Source organism: Sciurus vulgaris, assembly GCF_902686455.1.
Source record: "Sciurus vulgaris genome assembly, chromosome: 4".
Classification (NCBI taxonomy): domain Eukaryota; kingdom Metazoa; phylum Chordata; class Mammalia; order Rodentia; family Sciuridae; genus Sciurus; species Sciurus vulgaris.
Window position 1 is genome coordinate 124,621,752 of NC_136464.1, and position 23,122 is coordinate 124,644,873.

Here is a 23,122-nt window from a genome sequence, read left to right on the forward strand (position 1 = left end):
CTAAGGATTGCTTTAGCTATTCTGGGTTTCTTATTCTTCCAGATGAATTTCATGATTGCTTGCTCTATTTCTGTGAGGTATGTCATTGGGATTTTAATTGGAATTGCATTGAATCTGTATAGCACTTTTGGTAGTATGACCATTTTGACAATATTAATTCTGCCTATCCAAGAACATGGGAGATCTTTCCATCTTCTAAGGTCTTCCTTAATTTCTTTCTTCAGTGTTTTGTAGTTTTCATTGTAGAGATCTTTTACCTCTTTGGTTAGATTGATACCTAAGTATTTTTTTTTTTTTTTTGAGGCTATTGCAAATGGAGTTGTTTTCCTCATTTCCCTTTCAGCTGTTTTGTCGCTTGCGTATAAAAATGGTTTAGATTTATGTGTGTTGATTTTATACCCTGCTATTTTGCTGAATTCATTGATAAGGTCTAGAAGTTTTCTGGAGGAGGCTTTTGGATCCTCTAAATATAGAATCATGTCATCCGCAAATAGTGACAGCTTAATTCCTCTTTTCCTATTCGTATCCCTTTAATTTCTTTAGTCTGCCTAATTGCTCTGGCTAGAGTTTCAAGGACAATGTTGAATAGAAGTGGTGAAAGAGGACATCCCTGTCTTGTTCCCATTTTTAAAGGGAATGGTTTCAGTTTTTCTCCATTAAGAATGATATTGGCCATGGGCTTAGCATAAGTAGCCTTTACAATGTTCAGGTATGTTCCTACTATCACTATTTTTTCTAGTGTTTTGAGCATGAAGGGTGTTGCATTTTGTCAAATGCTTTTTCTGCATCAATTGAAATAACCATATGATCCCTCTTAAGTTCTTGATATCATGATTATATACACAGAAAATATCTGATAGTCACTAGTTTTTTTTTTTTTTATCAAACCATCACATAATATCATTTAGGAGTCCACTTGAAACATGCCATTTATGTGCTTTCCTGCCACATTGTGCCTTTAAGCCAAAATTAAAACTCCTAAGGAAGATATTTAGTATAAACTGATCTTTTCAATCAAAGTAAAAATTAGCGTACTATGCATCTGTAAATTGAAGCACAGGATGGAGGAAACACGATAAGTTTTATAGAAACTATTTTCTTTTAAAAAGCATTGAGTTTTTCGAAAGATTAAGAACTATACTAGTTCTAATATAATAAGAATGAGGCTAATAACTGTTACAATAAAAAAAATTATAACTGACCTTTATTGAAATCTTATTATATGAGAGACACTCAGCAAAATACTGTAAATATTTATCTCAGTGATTTGAGGAGAAATATGCTATTATTATTATCATCTCTAGTTTGCAGATGAGAATAATGATAGCTAATAATTAAATTATATACCATAAAACCAAAGCTTTATTTTGTATGAATAAGACAATATCCTTTTTTTACATGGATATTTAGTTTTCTTCATATCAACTCTTGAATTTTTAAAAATTTCTCTAGTTTGTTGGTTGGAGAAAGTTTTTATGTTGTGCTAAGTTTTACTTTTTAAAATGCTTTTATTGTAAAATACCATTTAATATTTAAAAATAAACTTTCTGTTACACAATGATATCTATTATTTGTTGGAAAAAGGTAATTAAATTGGGTACAGTTTGCAAATATGTGACTTTTTGCCTGAGGGAACTCTCCAGTGGGCCTAACCAGGAAAGATGGAAATAAATCAGAACATTGCTATCTCACCAGCATTGGGAATTAGAGCATTATATTTGTGAACTGCACATCTGGCTAGCATGGGAAATATGAGAAAAAAATGAACTACCAAGGAAGAAATACAAATTTTCTACACAAACTGTCCAATATCTTTCCCTGGTCATACATAGTCATCAAGATGTTCCATTGTATCAAGGACCTTGGAATCAGACCAGAGACCCTGCATCTTATAGAAGAAAAAGTAGGTCCAAACCTTCAACTTGTTGGCTTAGGATCAGACTTCCTTAACAGGACTCGCATAGCACAAGAAATAAAAGCAAGAATCAATAACTGGGACAGATTCAAACTAAAAAGCTTTCTCTCATCAAAGGAAACTATCAGCAATGTGAAGAGAGAGCCTACAGAGTGGGAGAAAATCTTTGCCACTCATACTTCAGATAGAGCACTAATCTCCAGAATCTATAAAGAACTCAAAAAACTCTACACCAAGAATACAAATAAACCAATAAACAAATGGGCTAAGGATATGAACAGACACTTCATAGAAGAAGATGTTCAAGCAATCAACAGATATGTGAAAAAATGTTCAACATCTTCAGTAATAAGAGAAATGCAAATCAAAACTACCCTAAGATTCCATCTCACCCCAATTAGAATGGCGATTATCAAGAATACAAGCAACAATAGGTGTTGGAGAGGATGTGGGGAAAAAGGTACACTCATACATTGCTGGTGGGGCTGCCAATTAGTGCAGCCACTCTGAAAAACAGTGTGGAGATTCCTTAGAACACTTGAAATGGAACCACCATTTGACCCAGCTATCCCACTCCTCTGCCTATAACCAAAGGACTTAAAATCAACATACTACAGAAATACACCCACAACAATGTTCATAGCTGCTCACTTCACCATAGCCAGATTGTGGAATCAACCTAGATGTCCCTCAATTGATGAATGGATAAAGAAACTGTGGTATATATATATCATGGAATATTACTCAGCCATAAAGAATGATAAAATTATGGCATTTGCAGGCAAATGGATGAAATTGGAGAATATCATGCTAAGTGAGATAAGCCAATCTCAAAAAACTGAAGGATGAATGATCTCTCTGATAAGCGGATGATGACACATATAGGGGGTGGGAAGGGGGCAAGAATGGAGGAAGGAGGGACTCTATAGAGGAATAAGAGGGGTGGGAGGGGTGGGGAGAGAGAAAAAAAATAACAGAATGAATCAAAAACTATTACCCTAGGTAAATGTATGATTACACAAATGGTATGCCTCTACTTCATGTACAAACAGAGAAACAAGATGTAGCCCATTTGTTTACAATAAAAATGAATTAAAAAAAAGATGTTCCATTGTACTAAACAGACATCAGTAAGCCGGAAGACTAAACCAATGGAATAGTGAGTTTCATTACAGCCTATTACAAGAGAGGCAGAATTTAGAGCTTAGGTCTGGTCAGACTGTCTGCATGACAGTAAATATCAACACTGTTCAGAGGTAGATAAGAGAATATAGCTTTGTCCTAAATATTATTCATAATGACCAAGATATGAGCAAACATTACTAAAGAGTCAATAAGCAGAAAATTATGGTATAATTTTCCAAAGGAAAAAACATATAAAGTATCTCCCGAATCAACCAAAATGTGTAATATTCTTCTAGAAACATTAGAAGAGCAATTATAAAAATAATCAAGTCATATGTGAACTTATAATAAATAAGTGAATGAAGAATTGATGTAGAAACACCTAAAAAGAGGTAGGTAGAAATTGCAGAAATGAAAAATGATCAATCTGAAGTTAAAAACTTGAGAAAAAAAATGTATCAAATGACCTTAACAATAGAATAATCATTGCAGATAATCAATTTCAAAATAGATTAAAATGAAAAATATAAAGAGATTCTTAAAACATTCTACCCACCTCTGCGGTGATGACCAATAGTTTAAGATGTGTGCAAGTGGAGACACATAACTAAATTAGAATTAATAAGACAGTAATACATTTGAAGAAATAATGGTAATAAACATTACATCTAAAGTGAAATCCCCACTGAGGCCAATACAGTACAGAGAAAATCTATAGCATATCAATAACAGTAAAGATACAAATGACATCAGACATAAAGAGCTGAAAATGAAAGAAAACATCTTGAAACTAGAGAACAGTTACAGTAATGATGAGTAGAAATAATAAGAATTATAAGGGACTTATAATCAGAAATCACAGACAACTAGATAATGGAAAGACATCTCTAAATTACTGAACGTTAACAAAAGAGTGGAAATTCTCAGTAGCTATTTCTGTTTATTCAAACAGTTTTTAATTGTTAATAAGCATATTTTTATTCTATAAGAATAACTTATTTGTTATTCTTCAAAAGTACACTGTTTAAAATGTACAAAATAGTTGGCACAATTCCTTGTGATGTATAAAATAATTGCTGTTCAACGCTCATGTTCCCATTACTTATGTCATAAAAACACCTAGTTTTATCCAGTGATTTCATCATCAAATAATTGTAATAAAAACAAACAAACAAAAAAAACATTTAAAAATTCTCTTACATTTAAAAAAAAGTCAATTTCACTCTATGGCTCATCATCACAATATAGTTAATACCTTTAAGCTCTCCTTGGTTGCTAATCATTATGCCGACCCGTCAAATACTTATTTGTTTTTCCTCAAAAGTAAACTGTAAATGCATATTTTATTTTCTTTTTATTTAGAAAGCAAAAGTGATAAATACACCTCAGATGACTCCAAAATACCCTGGAACTACATTCAAGAACTATTAATTTACACATATTGCTCCAAATTCCCATATCATTACTATTTGGGGGAGAGAGTGGAGGTAACACGGGTTGAAATCAGGGCCATTCAACCACTGGGCCACATCCCCAGTCCTATTTTGTATTTTATTTAGAGGTAGGTTCTCACTAAACTGGTTAGCACCTGACTTTTGCTGATGCTGGCTTTGAATTCAAGAACATCCTGCCTCAGCCTACCCAGTGATTGGAGTTATAGGCACATATTTACTTTTATAACACCATGTGTGACCTGTATAGATATCAGCGATATAGACTCAAGTATATAAATAACATTTCAGAAAAATTTAATTTTTTCTGTATTAGAAACAGTTAACAGTTCTCTATTCCACAGACACATATTTGCTCACACTTTCATCAATTACATAATACTGGGTTGTCTGGGAAGCTGTGAACCAATTGTTGGCATGTCTGAGCCATCTCTAACACGGAGGTAGGCCCCTTGGCAAACTCTGGATGTAATCTCACTGATCTGACTGCTTCATTGCCTTGACAAACATCCTGCTCAAAGAAAATTCTGTGATACTGCAGAATTTATTGGCTCAGACAGCCCTAGGTTTAAACACAACTCCTTGGAGGTAGAATTACCACTGCCCCAACTAGCCTTGTGGCGCTAGCTGCCTGGAGGAGGAACAATTACTGTGCAAGTGATAAGTACCCAATCAGGCCAACTTCTACACAGTTTCTTGCTTCTTGTTTACCTTGAAGAATCCCTCCTCTCGACAAATTCCTTTGGTGTGTTTCACTATAAATAACGCATTGCTGGGCTTTTTGCCTTTGTTAGGATCAGACCCATCAGGTCTTTTCCACCAGTACAGAACCCACTTTTAATATATTTCTGTGTCTTTGTGTTTATTTCTTAACACTACGTTTCCACACTTTTTATTTCCAGTTGGCCCACACCTTCTAGGGTTACTTATTCCCTCCCCATGTAGGTCGTAGCTGAGAGGGTTGAACATTGTTATGATGTGTCACATGTTATGAGTGCTTATTAAAACTAAACCAATCTATTTTGAAGCTTATTGTTATGAAGAGTGTTGATCCTGAATCATATTGATCGGCACATTTGAAGCCAACCAAAGCACATGCAAGGTATCTGACTCAAGAAGTGCCAGCATACTTAAATATCATATGGAAAGAATACTCTGAGAGGAATGGGCTAGGAATGGTCTAAATGGTTAGGGAAAAGCTAAAATTTCTTCTATGAAATATGCATTTTAAATGTAATCCACCAAAGTACAAAGCCTTGACCTTTCAACTGAGAAGAAGTAAAGTCAGAATACAATATATTCTATGTATTAATCACTCTATCCCAATTTGTCATATTCACATGGCAGTCTTAGAATCTGGAGAAACCAAGATCTAATATGGTTCTGATCCAATTAGCAGTTCTTAACTAATAAAATCCCTTAATATTCAGTATACTATTCATGTGGACAAAAGGGCTAATAAAAAGGTTGTTTAATGGAACACTTTCATAAACTAATGCCACTCTTTCAGGTCCTTGGGAAACTTTAAAAATTATGTTTTAAAACAACATAGCAAGTGTAGAGGTAAGATTGTTTGTCTTTATAGAGAACTTTTGCTAAATGAGTCCATATTTCTTAAGCACATGGTTGGACAAATTATAGCAAGTGTAAAAACTCTGACTCACTGCATGTCGTTATACATAAAGTTTTTTGAACACAGGCACTTTAATTTTTTACACATTGCCTATGGATATTTTATGTTACAATGTCAAAGCTGAGTAGTTTCATCAGAGACTGTGTGGATTACTTTTTTTCTATGGATGCCCATCCAAAAAAACAGAGATGAAAAATATATTTACTGAATCTCTGCATCCAACACAGTATGCCAATATTTAGTAGCCACATAATGTTGGAAAAAAGACTTCTCATTTCTCATTTTGGTATGTAGTAGACTTCACTGTGCTAAAGAACCTCTGACCTACATATTACTAATTTTTTCCCCATGTTGGAAGAACGTGTTATTTGGTTGGTAAATCACATATATTAGCATACATTGCTTCATTGAATGGGGCTAATCCACCAACCATCTAGATAATTTGCATCTTCAATTTTTCTCTATTTTTAATTGTTTTCCTTCTGAGTGCCATATTTGTGTGTGAATATTCATAGATTATTGTGACTGCTCTGCAATCCCCATTTTCTTGAGGTACTATCTTATAAATTTGACTAAAAGACTGATAATTGTCTGCAACACTATTTGTTTCTCTTTTTCAAGAAAAGGTCTTGAAAAAATCAGTAATAAAGGTAATATGGTATCTCTTACTTTTTTCAGAATGTGATCAGGACAGAGGATATGATTTATTTTGCAATAATGAATCTAAGCACTTCAATGTATTAAGTGACACATGCATGTTGGTGAAACTTTCAGATTATTTACCACTTTTTGGAGAGAGAGAAATTGACACATGGTGTGACATAGTAAGAGAGTTCTCTCAAAAGTATACATTACTAAACATGCATACTATGGAATAAGAACAAGAATTGGAAAATTCTTGGAAGAATGTATGCATTTAATATGACTTAAGAAAACTCTTCATAGATAAGACAGGTTGTCTATATTGAGAAAATAGAGTAGAAATAAATGCATCAGAAATTCAGACAAAGTAAACTAAGAAAAATATCCAGCTGTGAATGAGTATCACCTAGTTGAGTGCAATATATAATTGAGGAAGGGGATAGACTGGAGAATTTGCATGAACAAAAATAGAAGAAATCAACTGTTTAAATAGAGAAAATTATTTCTGTTAATTGTGCTCCAATTTTCCTCTGGAAATCATTCCTCTTGACATTTCATCCTTAAAAGTAAATTTAATTCAGATGGACCTCTATTACCATTTCAGCAATGTAACAAGTGCTTTTGAGCTTATATTCCTAACCATAGCAATTGGTTCAGAGTATGGTCTTTGACTCATTTAGAAACACTGGGACAAGTTGTTTTTTTTTTTTTTTTTTTTCCCCTTGGACTTTGGTAGAAATCCACACTATTCCTCATAGGACTTTATCTGAAAATATTTAATTTTTGAGCTAAGTATGATTTTCTTGAAGCCACCAGGCAATGAGAATTGAAGTAGAACAAGGGAAACCAAGTTGTGAAATGAAACATTTGATTTAATCTAATTTCTAGGTTAATTTGTACCTTAAGTCAATCCTATATCTTTAGTGTTTGTTTTTGAAAAAAGATGTTTATTAAACAATTTTAATTGTCATAAAATGACTAAAATGGATTTTAAAAATTAAGACTGTTCTCTTTCATTGGATTGCCAAAATAATGTAAAAATAATATCAATCAACCCTGATGAACACTTTGTTCCTAACGTTAAATTTCATATATTCCTAAACATTTTATGATTAAGATAAAAAACTGGATATAAATGACAATTGATGGCTATTGGTACTAAACACACACTGGTCAGGCTTACAATAATCTAGTTAAGTAGTTAAGCAAAAATATACCAGTTAAAACATCAACTTTAGCATTTTAAAGTCATTGTCTGCCCCCTCCCAGTGTCATGATTTCCCTAAAATTTAAATAGTCTGAAACAGGAGTGCTAATCTTGGGGCTCTGTATACTCCCAAAAGGATGACTGACTCATCTGGAAGTTAGTTTGATTATACATTTTTTAAAATGTGCTAACGTGAATTATCAAGTGATTCTGAATTACATTCCATGCAGTATCCAGAATTATGGCTCTGGTTCATTTAGATTTTCATTACGAATAAGAAGTGTCATTCACATTCGTTGTACATCCGGCTCCTTCCACAAGGAAAAAAAAAAAAAAAAAAAAAAAAAAATCACTACCTATTCAAGTTCTAGATCTGGTGCAGGATTAAGGATTAAAACTTACCACTTTACCAGTACTTCCCCTTGTGCAAATAAATGCCTCCTGACAAGCAGTGACTATACTAAACAGTCTTCAAGAAAAATTAATAGTCTTTCATGTGCCTTTTACAGATCAGCGTCTCTAACAAGGGAACGTCTTCCATTCGAGGACACAGCGGCGTTCCCAAAATTTTAGCTGGGTCCGCTTTGGTTTTAGTAACTAGATTCAGTTTGTCACTGCTCTTGCTAGAAATGTTAAGTTTCCGTTTGTGGTCTTTCTCCTGGTGCCTCTCCTTGTGGTTGTGCAGCACAAGAGTTGCAAATTTGCTGTCCCCAGAGGCAATGGCTCCATCCAAAACGCTGCTTTTGCTGAGGGTTTGAAGACCACCGGCGAGTGGGGAAGGCTGTTGGACCAAGGCAGCAGAGGGGACACAGAATTCCCGGGCGCTGTGACACTTCCCAGTACTTTCAACAGGAGGACATGTGTCATTCATTACATTTGTGTGTGTCCTTGTTCTTGAGAGGGGTTGGTGAGGGAAAATGTTGTCTTCCATAAGGTCCCATAAACACAGTGGTGTGTCCTGGCCCACTGAAACAAACCAGTTGGTAAAGGTCCGCTTGGACAGCAGGGACTGTGTACTGTTTGCTCGATCTTTGTCAAAATGAAGAAGGTCCTGGAAATCCTCATCACTGCCACTAAACTCCATAGGGTCACTTTCTTCTCTGCTAGTAAAAAAGGGCTCGAATGCCACAACACTGATCCAGGATTTGTGCCCGTGGCCTTTAGCTATTACTCAACAGTCTACAAGAGATCAGACTATCACCAAGTAGTCCTCTCCACCTGTCACAATATTCTTGGTATCTGGGTTCCAGCACACACACACACACACACACACACACACACACACACACACACACACAGCAAGTCCCTCTAAGTATTTTTCATCATTTCATGCAGCTCCACCGAGTCGAAATCGAACACCCATAGAAACCCGCCCTAGCTCACGCTTGCTAAGAACTTGCCATCTCAGAAGAAAGCAAACTCCTCTCGCCCACCATCCATTTAAAGAGAGGGTTCCTCGTGGATTTCCTCCTGTAGGTGTGCACGGCAAAGCTCTCTCCTGCTTCAGAAGCTGGTAGTGGGGGAGCAGTGGTGCCACAAGTGTGCTCCACATTATAAAAGTACATGTCACCATTGGAAATGGCTCCAGCAAAAAAGTCTTTCTGAACCGGGCACCCAATTTGACACAGGTTACACACGCCTTGGCTACTAGTCTTTCCTCATTAAATAGTTGCTAGTTTCTTTTTTGATTGGGTCTATAAGCTGGACTTTGCGGAAAAGCCCATGAAGAGAGAGACACTTTTCGTTGTGGCTGTTAGGTGGTTGAAGTCATGACAAGTAGACTGTGTTCCTTTGTATATCCGTTATCTACTGGTTTACTCAAGTCAGCAGCGGTTATTGCTCAGTGGTAAAGTGTGTGCTCAATATGCACAAGGACCTGGGTTCAATCCCTAGGATATCTGCGGACCCCCTTGCAGATACAGAAGTAGAGCTTTCAAGCCGTACTGAAGCAGGAGCGGTCACCGTTGCCAGACTGGTCCTTGAGAGTGATCGTTGAGGTTGACGAAGGCAACCCAGACAGGGTCGCATCCCTGCGAGCTGAAGGGCACCTGGCTGGCCGGCTGTACTCTGAGTGTGGCAGCAGCTTGTGCAGACCTTCCCAGGTGGTGCATTGGATCTTAATCTCGTTCATTTCCTTCCCTCCTCCCTCCGCTGCCAACTTGAAAAGCAACGTCCATCCTGCCCTAAGTGCCCGGATCACACCCACCGCGCAGACGCGGCCCCAGCACTTCCTAAGTCTTTAGTTCTGTGCACAAATTCTTTTTATTTTAGCCAGTTTGTATTGGATCATGTGGTCAGATTTATTTGAGACATTTAACATTTAACAGTGTTCTTCCAAAAATTGGGCAATGTAAACTAAAAAAAATCATAAATATTAATCTGCATTTTTATGGTTTAGATATCAGGTGTCCCCTAAAAGCTCTAGTTAATGCAGGAATATTCAGAGGTAAAACAATTGGATTATGAAAGCTGTAACCTAATCAGTCCATTCTAGTTTGAATGGATTAACTAGATGGTAACTGTTAGCAGGTGGAGACAGCTGGAAGAGGTGACTCACTGTGGCATGCCACAGAAGCATGCATCTGCCCTACTGCCCCTTCCATTCCCTGTCTCTGGATCCTTACTACCGTGAAGGCGATGAATTTCCTCCTTTGGACGTTTCCCTGATGATGTGCTACCTTGGGTCCACAACTGTGGGGTTCACTATCTAAGAACTGAGACCTCTGAAATTACGAGCTCCAGTTAAACCTCCTCTAAATTTTTCTTGTTAGGTGTTTTGATGACACTGACAAAAAAGCTAACTAAAACATGCTTTGATTGAGTTGTTAATTACCTCTGTGATATTTGAGTCAAAGAAGGGAAAGTGAGAAAATAGTGACAATGATATAATGTAGAAATACAAGGACAATTTTAGAAAATGGCACATTTAACTCTTTTCACCATGTTAATTAATGATCATAGCAGAGAAAATAATGATCCATCAGAGTATCCAAATCCTAATCCTTGAAACCTGCCTTATGAAAATACATAGGACTGTGTGGATTTGATCACCTCATGGAAATTGAGATGAGAGATTGGTTTGTATTATTTAAGTGAACCCAATCTAATCACGTGGCTCTCTAAATGTGAAGCTTCCCTTGCTAGTCACAGAGAAAGAAGTCTTGAAAAATAGTGATGTTACCTTGCTTACTTTGAAGACAGAGGAAGAGGTTGGAGGACAAGGAATGTGAGTGAACTTTAAAAGCTGGAAAAGACAAATTCTCCCCCAAGCATCAAGAGAGAAGCACAATCTACCAATGCCAAATTTTACTGGCATGACATTCACATTGGAAATGAGACCAAAATATTATAGTTTAAGATATTGGTGTTGTTTTAAGTCACTAAGTTTGTGGTAATTTGTTATGGTTTTAATACAGAATGCACAAAATAATTATTCTTTTTACTCATTTCCCTGTATTCTTCTCTAAGTCATCAAAAACAAACCTCAGAAAAAGTTCATAAGTTAATATGCTTTAGATAAGATACTCTAACCCACTACCAAGAATAATATAAACCCAAGAACAGAAGAACATGATGCAAAGAAGTAAAAGGTAAACAGGTGTTGATTGTAGTCTTGGGATAGTGAATAAAAAATGGAATATAATCAGGTTTAAAATCTTGATTATCTGTTTTATTAGTTTCAAAAGTAAACTTCAAGGTCAAAAGAACTATAGCCTTTTTCCTATATTAGTCCTCTAATCAGCCATCAGTGTGCTTTGCCATATGCCTACACTCAATACCCTCATCCATCATATGCTAGACCATAAATGGATCACTGAGCAGCAATAAAAGTTCTTTATGTTTAGCACTGATAACTAGGATTTTAATTTTCCTTTCTTTTTTTTTTTTTTTTTTTTTTAGTAAGATGTGGAAGTCAGCTTGGGAGTTTTCCAGATGTTGCCAAAAGGTCAAGGTGTTCTCCAGGTAGGTATGTTGCATTTGCTGATAAATAACCCATTGGCAAACTCAACTCAAAAAATCTAGATTCAGAAGGATCCTCCAAACTAGCCCTGAGCAAAGTGCAAACAACCAGAAACAAGTATAGATGGTCCTCATCTTAAAATGGATGATTCAACTTGTAATTTTTCAACTTTATTGTGATGTGCAATTGATATACATTCAGTAAAAATAGTACTTGGAATTTTGAGCATTGATCTTTTCCCAATAACAAAATGGGGTAATAGTACTTTCTGGGTTGTGGCAGCAGCAGGTATCCCTACTCTCCATCAGCCAAGCAATCATGAGGGAAACAACTTATTCTGTACTACTACGTTTGGAAGGTTAGGTATATTAAATGCATTTTGACTTATCAGTAGTAGAGCTGGATACCATTTTAGGCTGAAAAGTACAAGGAATAGAAGACCACATAAAAGGAGTCTTCAAACTTAAAGATCTGTAAAAAGAAAAAAAAAATTCAGAAAACAGTCAGTGATATCTCTGTGAATAATATCTAAGTCTGCCAATCAACTGTCATTATGTTTGAAAAGAAGTACATGTATAAATTAATGGGTATTCTAGTAAAACTTTAATTAAAAATAAGAGGCAGGAGATGGACAAAAGTTTCTCAAGCCCTAAAGTAGACTATGGAATAGTTTTTAGATATTTAATGACTATTAAACTATATAGGACAATTTAGTTCCCTGTACTTTGCTCCCTTCTAGTTTCTCATTAATTGGTGGGTCAGGAATAAAACTAGAATAAAAGCACATGAAAAAAATGGATTTTCACTATAAATTAACTTTTTGCGTTGTTATGTAACTGCAATTTTTTTTAAAAAAAAGAAAAAAGGGTAATATGTGAATCAAGAGATGCTATTACAAGTATGTAACTCTCTAAAAAAAATAGGTATCTTTCAAATTAAAAAAATTAAATAAATTGGTGAACCTGTTTGAATTTTGAAGGTTGGTTCAGTGGTAGCATTAAAAGAAAAGATTGCTCAACAAATGTTGAAAAGTGTCTCAATAATGGACTAAATGTTGTAATGCTTAGAACTAAATCCACAGGTTTCAAGTTCAAGTCCAGGAATGTTTAGGAAACCATGTGTAAGAGCTAGCATGACAAAATTAACACAGAGTATGGTATTCATTATTTCAACATCTGTCAAACAGGTGTAACATGCGGATCATACAGGACTTGAATGAGGAAAAAATACTCTGTTGAATTATAGAATATATTTATCTGAAAAGAATATCAACTTCTTTAAAATTATTTTACTTTGCCAACTGCTACCTAACACACTGTTCTCATCAGATTTTTGCTGAAGAAAAAAATCTCAATTGCTTAAAAAAAAGTAAGCATATGCTTCTTTATCCTGTTCTGAACATCAGTTAATGTCTCTGTTTTAGCATGAGAGCTTAGAACAGTTTAGCTCCATGAGTCTTTTATTCTGGGATCAGTAGATACCAAATATAATATATCATGGTGAATCACAGAAAGGCAAGAGTAGTAAGCAGAAACATGTCATGCTTCTTAAGACTGATTTTAAAATACATGCTGATTCCACTCCTCATTTTAGTGGCAAGAAATTCACTTAGAAATGTAAGATCAATGGCACAGACAAATAGTGTAAAATCACACAACAGAACAACAAAGTGCATGAATGTTTTATTTTATTGTACATTTTTATGCATATCTTTATTATGTATTTATATGGCCAGCAAGTAAAGATTTGGAGCAATAATGCAATCTACCACCTTTACAAAATATTTTACTTTTTATTTATATTTATATTTATTCATGGTATAAATAACTTTAATGAGGAAGTGAATTTTGTCTATTTCTTATAATATGTTAATGTCTAGAATTACATTGCACTAGTAATTACATTACTAGATATGTGACTCTATAAATCACTTACTCTATCTCTAGTATGAATTGAAACGTTCTAGAATTAGAATACATACACTGGATGTTGAAAACTTGTGTTAAAAAAGATAAAATACCTCAGTAATTCTTATTATATCTATTAAGTGTTGAAGTAGTATAATTTCATTTATATTGAATTAAATAAAATGCTTATATTAATTTCACATTTTTTGCTTTTATTTAAAATAGCTACTAGAAAATTTTAAATTATGCACATAGTTAACATTTTCAACTTGCGTATTTCCATTTTCCAGTATTGACTAGACAGTGTATACCTAGATCCAAGTTTGTTTTATGATGACTAAAAAAATTCACACAAAATATACACTCCTCAGTTGCTGTCATACAGTGTCATTTCAAAAAACAGTCAAAATACTAAAAATAAATGAAAAAAATTAATGCAAGTTTGTCACAGAAAATTTAACACATACCTTTGATATCATTACATGTTATTAAATAAACAGAAAGAGCAAGTTTGACAGGAGATGTGCCATCAATTTAGTGACTCCATTACAGGATATACAAAAAAACAGCATTATAATAAAAATCTATATAGTTGGTAAAATTAACCTAGCATTAAAATGAGTTTATATCATTTCCCCTCAGTAGACATTTGTGTGAAAATATCTGACTCACAACCGTTATTACAATGTACATCTTGAGGGTAAAAACAGTGATAAAGAAAATGCATTCTTGTCCAGTTCTCATGGAATATGTGAAACTTTTCTTTTTGTAGGGAAAAATTTTCAATAAAGAGCACTACAAAATTCCAATGAAACATCATACTACACTTCAAAAAGTGTTTTTAGCTAGAATAAATGCATTCATTGAAATTATGAATTTGAAATAGAATATATTTGAACAACGTAAGCAAGTAAATGTAAAAAAAGTAAAATTAACATTATAATATGAAATAAGAAGTTAAATAAAAAATTTAAAGAGAATTTTTAAATCACTATTATTAAATGAAAAGCTGATTGTTTTAAAATGTCAAGTAGATAAAATTTTAAGATCCCAATAAGAAAAATTAGAAAAACTAAAATAAGTTTCTTTAGGAATTAGAATGTGGAAATTTTTGGTATATTAAATTTTCTTTTGATGCTAGATATAAATATATACAGATAGGAAGGTGGAACATGGTTGAATTTGATATTCAGTTTATTATTTTCTAAGTTTATTTTCTCCAAACTTAATAGGTTCTCATGCTAGTGGCTCTCCCAATGGTTAAATACAGTCTCTTCCCTTTTTCTTCTGGTGTGAGATGACAGATATAAGGGCAAAATTCCAGTTCAGGGCAATCAGATTTCTTTTCCTAGGGAATTGATTCTTGAGTTGATAGGTACAAAGAATGCGTTTGGCACTTAGGTGCTTTAGGAACGGTCCTACACAAAATCCCCAGGAGCTCCCATGGCTAAGGTCTCAAGGTTCTATCTGAAAAATATGTTTGTTCACTATTTCTTTTAAGTTTACAATCACTCCAGTCGCTTTCCAATGCAATCTTTTTTTTTTTTTTTTCCTTTTTCACTCTAGTGAGCCAAAGTAAGTTGTTGTTGCTACCAAACAAAAGAAACTGTCGCCAGAGATCTGTGAAAGAGATGAGAAATATCAGACTGCAAAATCGAATTGCTTCTTCTTATTTTTCTAAACAATTCAAAATAATAGGATGACTATTTCAACTCTCAAAAGTTTACCTTAAGTAAAGAATAAAATGTAGGGCATTCATGTGCTCTCCTGAAGGAATTACTGCTTATAGTCGTGGGGCTGAGACTGGCAAAAACCACTTTAGAAAATAAAACATTCAACAAAATACACCTACAGCTAAATTCAGAAACGTTTTAGTTTTCTCCGATGAGTGTTAAGTATCATTCTGGAAGGGATGGGAAATCAAATGATGATATGTCAGAGGATCTATAATGCCAGATAGCACTATTCTTTTCCTATCTTAACTTCTGAAGTCATCATGGTAGTCCCTCCTATACTGGAAATCATAAACAATTTACTTCGTTCCTCAATTACTTTTTTCACTGAATATTAAGCAGAATTATGACTTAATTATGATCCTGAGGGTGAACTGAAATACTCAGAAGGAAGGAAAAAAGTTCACATTCAAAAAAGATTAGTGAGATTTTCATAAATCATATGGTTAAAAAAATGGGAAATTTTGTAAGCGCAGTATTGATGTTTGATGAAAGAAGATGCACAGCTTGACTTTTTCTTCTTTTTAAATCAGGGATTGAACCCAGGGATGCTTAACCTCTAGGCCACATCCCCAGACTCTTTTTTATTTTTTTATTTAGAGATGGGTTCTCACTAAGTTGCTTATGGCCTAAGTTGCTGAGGCTGACTTTGAACTTAGGCTCCTTCTGCTGGGCCTCCTGTGCTGTTGAGATTACAAGCATGGGCCACCACACCCGGCTGATTTATTTCAGTCCTATAACTGTGCATACTCACATGTGTATGTATTTTATACATACACACACACACACACACACACACACACACACACACACACACACACAGATTCTGCATTTAGTATGCTTTCTTGATACCTGGAAAGTCATCTACAGTTCTTTCAGTTGGCTAAATTAGATAACACAAATCTTTTCCAAAATCTGACTGATGCTGTCTTAGTGACATTGAAAAATTTTAATTAATATAAATAGATGACTGGCAAATCTGAGGGTAGGATTATTTTATTTCTCTCATGTAATGTTTTCTTTCTACCCAGAATAATTTATGTTCTTCTCCAGGTTCTGATACCTGTTTCTCTCTGTCTCTCCCTGTCTCTGTCTGCCCCTTTTTTATCTCTATATCCGTCTCTCTCTCTTTCTTATAGATGCACATATATCAATTATAATATAAATTTGTAAGAATATTTGAAAGTTGTTTTGCCAGTTTCCTAGTTTCCTGTCTTAGAAATATGATGGAAAAGCCTATGATCCAATGGGGATTTATTATCACCTTTGCTAAGTTGCTTATGGCTTAAGTTGCTGAGGCTGACTTTGAACTTGGGACCTTCTGCTCGGCCTCCTTTAGAAACCCATCTTCCTTTAAAAACCCTTAGCTACAGGAGTTCAGGCTCCTCAGAAATGAAGTGTGTGTGGTCATCATAACTTCCAGTTTACCAACAGTAATCAGTGCTCAAGGAGTAGTATGGAACAAAGAGTTCTATGACAATCAACAGATCTGCAGATATTAAATTAAAAATCAGCTAAACTACTGGAGTTATAAACCCAAACAATACTAAACTGCCCAAATAGTCCTCTTTTGTCTCAATTCACATGTAAAAAAATAAAAATAAAAAACTCTCATAAAAGTCATGTAATTGACTTCATTTACTAGTCCTGTGGTTTACTTTCAGTCTGCCTTGATGTGCAAGGCCCATTTTAGGAAAAGCACTAGAAATGTCATGTTCCTATTTTTAACTTACTCATATTTCCCATAGATAAGTGATTTAAGAAAACTAAAATAGCAAGAGTTTGAGAGAATTAGCTCTAAATATAATTACTGGACACCCAGAATATTTTTATGTGTCAATGAAAGTGAAATTTGTGAGAGAAAAACTTATAGACTCTGTTTCTAATTTTTGATAATTGAAGTGGTCATTGAAAATATAACAAATGTGAATATTCTAACAATGGCTCCTTAGCCTCTAAAACGCGTTATAATATAAAGAGACAGCTGAAAGTCAATGGAGGATTTTGTTCCAGTCAAATCATCATTATCATCATTAATGTCATCATCATATTATGTTTCTTGAGGGAATATAAAAGGTTATTTTAATCATCAGAGTGTGGAAAATCACTAGCACAGTTTTCTCCATCATAGTTCAATTCCTCAATATCTGTTGGTAAAATATTTGAATTTTACTAAAGAAAAATCTAACATGGTGACTCAAATGAGACTGTTGTTTTAAATATAATTGATAATATGATGCTATAGGAAAAAATAATGACCACCCCATATTGCCCATTTTCTAATCCCCATAATCTGTGAAATTATTACATTATGAGACAAATAGAATTTTGCAGATTGCTGTAGTTTAGATCTAGAATATTGGTCAAAGACCATTGTGTTAAAGACTTGGTCCCCATCCCATAATTCTCTTAGTGGAACGTTTAAGAAGTGGGTTTTGTGGGAGGATCTAGGTCACTGGCAGCATACCCTGGAAGGGTAGTGTGGCATCTTGATCTCTTCCTCTTCTCTTTCTCTTCTTTGCCATGAGGTGAATGCTGCCACATGCTGCTTCAATGATATGCTGACTGGAAACAAGTCTAGAACAACAGGCAAATCAATAAGGGACTGAAACCTCCAAAACTCGGAGACAAACAGCTCATCTGACACCTTGATTTTAGTCCAGTGAGGTCTATTTTGGACTTGTGACTTACAGAAATAAAAGATAATAAATATATGTTGATTTAAGTCACTAATTTTGTTTTAATTTGTCACAGCAAAGAATAAGAAAGTGTCACATATGGCATCTGAAGATAACATTTTCCACATAGGGAACAAAATCTACAGGAACCATTTGATTTTCTTGCAGACAAGAAAGAATAGATATTACTGCACTACCTCAGTGATAATCAGTGCTTACATTTTTCTTACGTATTATGTCCTGCTGTGTCCCACAGCTTCCAAAACTCCTTCACCATCCCAAGGAGCATCATCCTAACCTACCAGCCTAATGCTATCATGTTGCTAGGCCCTAGAGAGTAGTAAGGATCGATATCAAAAAACTTGATACTTTTTTTCAAAACCTATGTATGTCAAAGAATGAAAAAGATGTCTTATGGAAAAGAAAAGGCCCACTACCTCAATCATGTTGTTGGTACAAGAGTGACAGAATGACATAGGACATATGTATTGCTGTCTATCAATTCTCCTATGGAAGAACATCAATTTTGGAAACTTTGAAGGCAGGCTATAAAATATTTCTCAATGGAAACCATTTTCTTAATACTGCAAATATCTCATCTTTAAATTCAGCCCAATATAATAGAAAGACCTTTCATCACTCTGTGCTTCAGACTGTCTTTGAAATTATGGCCTTACGATATGGTCACTCCTAATTTGCAAACTGTGGCAGATGGTAGAGTTGAACAGTATCAAACAGGAAAATTATAAAAGACAGAGCAAAATGTTTTGATGAAAGTCATGTATACATCAGAAAAAAATCTCTTCTATTGAAAACAGATCTAAAATTACTTGGGATTTTATATATATATTTGAATATATATAAATATTTGGAGATATATATGTGTATACAGTAGTTTTAAATGTGTTTAGATATATATATTCAAATATTTATATATATATTCAAATATATACACATATGTGCATACATATATGTATATAAATTCTTAGACTTTTCTTTGAACTGCTCATCAAGGATAATGGTATCTAATCAGCATTGTTATAATGCCAGGTAACTTATAAAAAGCACATGGATTCTACAAAGTCTGAAGATGTGAATGTATTTTTATAAGCTTCCTCTCTGATATGCATACCCTAGCAATGTGGTTACTTCCTTGGAAATGCATATCAATGGCTCAACTTCCATGTTTAAAGATGATTAAAATTGAAAGGTCTTTTTAATGATGACTGGATGAGCACACTAGATAATTATTCTGGATTTGATTTGCATCCCTTTTTAGTCATGGCCTTGCAGATTGATTAGATGTCACTGTATGATGTGGTATGTGCCCTGAATAGATGACCTGTATTTAGTACTTTATCTTTCATAGTTAGTGCCATGGTCAGCACTCTTAATTTCAGAAAACAGAATACAGCAGCTATGTTAAGGATAGAAATTATTACAGGTTAACAGGAAGTTTAAAGTTAATCAAAGTGTTGGAGAACCAGATCTTTCCAGGAACAACTCCCAGAAATATATTGCACAATTACAAAGACAGTAGCTGCTACTGCTGACACCAGACCCACAGAGCCAAAACATCGCCTTAACAAAACAATTAATTTTATGTGTCCTAAATGTTTCTCAAATAATTAACTTCCACATGATGGTATTCCTGGAGGCAACATAGGCTTTTAAATTTATTTATTTTTATTATATGTTTCAAGGGCGAAATCTAGATTATTTCGAACTTTCGAAATGTAGGAACTCAGTGTTCAGATACCAATTTGTAAATACCATTCACCAATGAAAACAGCCAGACATTCTTGAAGAAATAGCTTATTTATTGTCAGAGTAGGAAAATATAAGAGGAAATGGAGCATCTTATATTGTCAGCAAAGCAGAAAATACAGGAGTGGAGGAAAGAAGTGGAAGGATGAATGCAAACAGATTACCTGAAAAACCTTTCATTGATTAAAAGCTGAAAATATTTGAGCAACAATTTAAACAGTGTAATATTGAATTGTAACTTAGTATATGAAACAGATACATTAAATTCTTAATGACACAGGTTGAATAAATAAAGAGAAGAAGAACTATTTCTTAAAAAATTACATGTAAATACTTCCATATTTAATCCAAATCGCCCTAGCTTTGAGTATGGGTGGGACTTAACTTACTTCCAAAGAGTACATATAGAAGCACAGAGTAAATTTACAATGTTGAAAACTGTCAAGCATTACCTTAACCAAGTGATTAAGGTTAACATCACTAATAATAAGTCATATTGATAACTTGAAATATCATGAAAAAATTATAAAAAATGGATCTGGAGACCCAAGGTCACAAGAAATGATGAAGACTGAAAAGACTATGACAGGCAAGAGGAGGCTACAGAAAGATCCTAGATTCAACATGGTTTTCTGGCTTGATCATGAAATAGCAAAAGTATGTTAGTGAAAAATTGGTTAAATCTTGATAAAGCATGGAAATTAGATGATAATTTCTTAGTTTTGGTGTGTTCCATGGGGACATATAATGTTAACCTAGAAGGCGATAGACTAACTTCAGGGAAAACTGATGGCAGCTTACAAAAGAACTCTACATCTTTCAAAATTTTTTGTTAAGCTAAAATGATTCAAAAAATTATTTTTTTTGAAATGCAGAAAAATTCCTCAAAGATTTTGTGCTGCCGGCACGCTATTTGAACACCCTGAGTAATAGATGGATCTAGAGGGAAAATATCTCATGCAAACTGGTCCACATTCTATCTGGGGAATCAGAAATTTGAAAACAAAATTAAAGATAGGAAATTGGAGTGAATTAAGATTGTGGCACCATTTTCCAGTGACTGAAGCTCCTGGAATTACTTTTTGTTTTTCCTGAAGAAGCTTGTTTATTATCATCATAATTCAAATAATTGCACAAATGGTCTCCTCACTCATTCATATACTACTGAAAAAAGCCTAACTTAATTCATACTAGTAAAAAAACATTTTAAAAGCAACTTAACTGACGTATGCTAATATGCAATACTTGCACACAATTTTGCTTCTACATGTCTGTCTGTGTATTTATGTGCATTGTCTGATTTTCATAATAGGATATAGAAACTTTAAAGAAATAGAGTTTTTCCTTTTCTTTCAATACCAAAAAATTTTAATTCCCTGAAAATTCCAAAATACTTTCCTACAGAATGTTGTGGACCAAAAATCTTTGGGGTTATAAACGCTTAAACATTATTGTAGCTTAGCTGAGTATTAATTTTCTCATTAGATTTTCTATTTATCTATTTTTTACATATATTAATACATATAATACTGACACATTGAGAATTAGAGTTCAATATAAAAGTTTGGGAGGAACACAAAAGTTCCAACTAGAGCAATAGGTAATCCTTTTTTTGCTCATAATTGGCCTTTCCAATTGCCTTTATTGCCTTCTTTAATACCTGTAAGAATTTCCTGAAAAGTAACCAGGTATGGTAACACATGCCTGTAATCCCAGTTACTTGGGAGACTGAAGCAGGAGGATTAGAAATTTAAAGTCAACCTGAGACCCCCCATCTCAAAAATAAATAAATAAGTAAATAAATTAATAAACAAAAAGGACTGGTGAGGTAACTTGATGGTAGCACACCTCTGGATTCAATCTCTAGTAGTCCCCCTGAAAAATTCCTAAAAATTAATAATGATAATAATGGATTTTCTGTATTCTGTTAAAAAATCTGAATTTTTTTAACATGTGGTCATATGAAAGAAATTTTTCCTTAATACTCCTTAATACATAGAAGGTAGAATTAAGGAATAACAAAAACATTTAGCATCCTATATTGTGTTCAAATGCTGATAGAGAAAATAAGACCCAAATAAGTTGCCAACTTAAGGAAGTTATTCTCATTTTTATAGATGGTTTTATTGAGATATATCTAACGTATCATAAAATACATACTTTGATTTTACAATGCAATAGAGCTTAGTATACTTGAAGAATTATAAAACTATTACCACAATGTAGGTTTTAGACTATTTTATGACCCCTAAAATAAACCCTGTTCTCATAATCACTTATTTCATATTATCCTTTCCCAATTACTCTAGGAATTATCTTTCTGTCTCAATATGCTTGCTTACAAATAACATTTCATAAAAATGGAATTATTCAATCTACACTCTTTTTTATTGACTTCTTTCACCGAGTTTTCAATGTTTTTGGTGCTATAGTGTGTATCAATGATTCATTCATTTTTGAATGAGGAATAATATTCCATTGTATGGATATATTTTATTTTGTTTCTCCATTCATCAGTTCATAAACTTATTATTTGATACATTTTCACTTTTAATTTTGTATTATTTTTATTGAAATAATCTCACTTTACACATTCAATTAGAAATTTTTGTGTGGACAAATATATTTTCTTCTTTAGCATATACATCTAGGAGTGGAAGTACTAGTTCATATAACAACTCTGTTTATTATTTTGATGAACAAAAAACTGCTTCCAAAATTACTTCGTCATTTTACATTTCTATCAGTGGTGAAATAATTCTGAAATGTATCTTTCCTCTAGATTTTCTAAATTTTTAACCTGTACTTTTTCACAATAATTTTTATTATCCTTTGTATTTTGGTGATATCAGTTGTAATGTCTCTTTATTCATCTCTGATTTTTTAAATAAAATTTTCTCTCTCTTTATCTCTCTCATTCTCTCTGTTAGCCTGGATAAAGGTTTATCAATTATATTTTTCAAAAAATTGACTCTTCTTTATTGTTTGGTGTCACATTTAGTCTCTCTTTTGTTAATTTCTGCCTGACCTTTATTACTGTTTTTTTATCTACTAATTCTGGGTTTGGTTTGTTCTTTCTTTTTGAGTTGCTTGATTTGCAATG

At 33.8% G+C, this 23,122-nt stretch overlaps 1 long non-coding RNA gene and 1 pseudogene across 4 annotated transcripts in view; both read right to left on the minus strand.

Moving 5' to 3' along the window:
* LOC306659125 overlaps window positions 1-23,122 on the minus strand; it is a 117,338-nt gene that overhangs the window by 24,661 nt on the left and 69,555 nt on the right. The window contains exons 4-5 of one of the 3 annotated variants that reach the window (XR_013763219.1): window positions 18,042-18,151; window positions 15,016-15,461 (exon numbers count right to left, since the gene is read on the minus strand). The exons of 1 other annotated variant lie outside the window; for it this stretch is intronic. This is a non-coding gene — a long non-coding RNA (uncharacterized lncRNA). Of the gene's footprint in view, window positions 1-15,015; window positions 15,462-18,041; window positions 18,152-23,122 lie in introns of those variants that run through there. One more of the 3 variants, XR_013763218.1, reaches the window with a different exon arrangement.
* LOC306659244 (WD repeat-containing protein 20-like) lies at window positions 8,358-9,538 on the minus strand (annotated as a pseudogene). Its single transcript has one exon. The product of its transcript is annotated as a WD repeat-containing protein 20-like (transcript).